Source organism: Arachis duranensis, chromosome 4 (genome assembly GCF_000817695.3).
Source record: "Arachis duranensis cultivar V14167 chromosome 4, aradu.V14167.gnm2.J7QH, whole genome shotgun sequence".
NCBI lineage: Eukaryota > Viridiplantae > Streptophyta > Magnoliopsida > Fabales > Fabaceae > Arachis > Arachis duranensis.
The window spans coordinates 14410065-14410958 of record NC_029775.3 but is presented as its reverse complement, the minus strand read 5'-3'; positions in this window follow the sequence as shown (position 1 = coordinate 14410958).

Genomic DNA, 894 nt, shown 5'->3' with positions numbered 1-894 from the left:
AGGTTTAGCAATGGCAAGCCTTTTCCATCATCTTCTCAGCAACAGACAAATGATTTTAAGCAGAGCCACTCTGACTTAGCAACCATAGTCTCTGATCTAATTAAAACCACTCAAAGTTTTATGACTGAAACAAGGTCTTCCATTAGAAACTTGGAGGCACAAGTGGGTCAGCTGAGTAAGAAAGTTACTAAACTCCCTCCTAGTACTCTTCCAAGCAATACAGAAGAGAATCCAAAAGGAGAGTGTAACGCCATAAACATGGCCGAATTTGGAGAGGAGGAAGAGGCAGTGAACGCCACTGAGGAAGACCTCAATGGACGTCCACTGGCCTCCAATGAGTTCCCTAATGAGGAACCTTGGAAATCTGAGGATCACACTGAGACCATAGAGATTCCATTGGATTTACTTCTGCCATTCATGAGCTCTGATGAGTATTCTTCCTCTGAAGAGGATGAAGATGTCACTGAAGAGCAAGTTGCTAAATACCTTGGAGCAATCATGAAGTTAAATGACAAGTTATTTGGTAATGAGACTTGGGAGGATGAACCCCTTTTGCTCACCAAAGAACTGGATGACTTGACTAGGCAGAGGTTACCTCAAAAGAGACAAGACCCTGGAAAATTCTCAATACCTTGTACAATAGGCACCATGACCTTCAAGAAGGCTCTGTGTGACCTAGGGTCAAGCATAAACCTCATGCCTCTCTCTGTAATGGAGAAGCTAGGGATCTTTGAGGTACAAGCTGCAAGAATCTCACTAAAGATGGCAGACAATTCAAGAAAACAAGCCTATGGACTTGTAGAGGATGTTCTGGTAAAAGTTGAAGACCATTACATCCCTACTGATTTCATAGTCCTAGAGACTGGGAAGTGCATGGATGAATCCATCATCCTT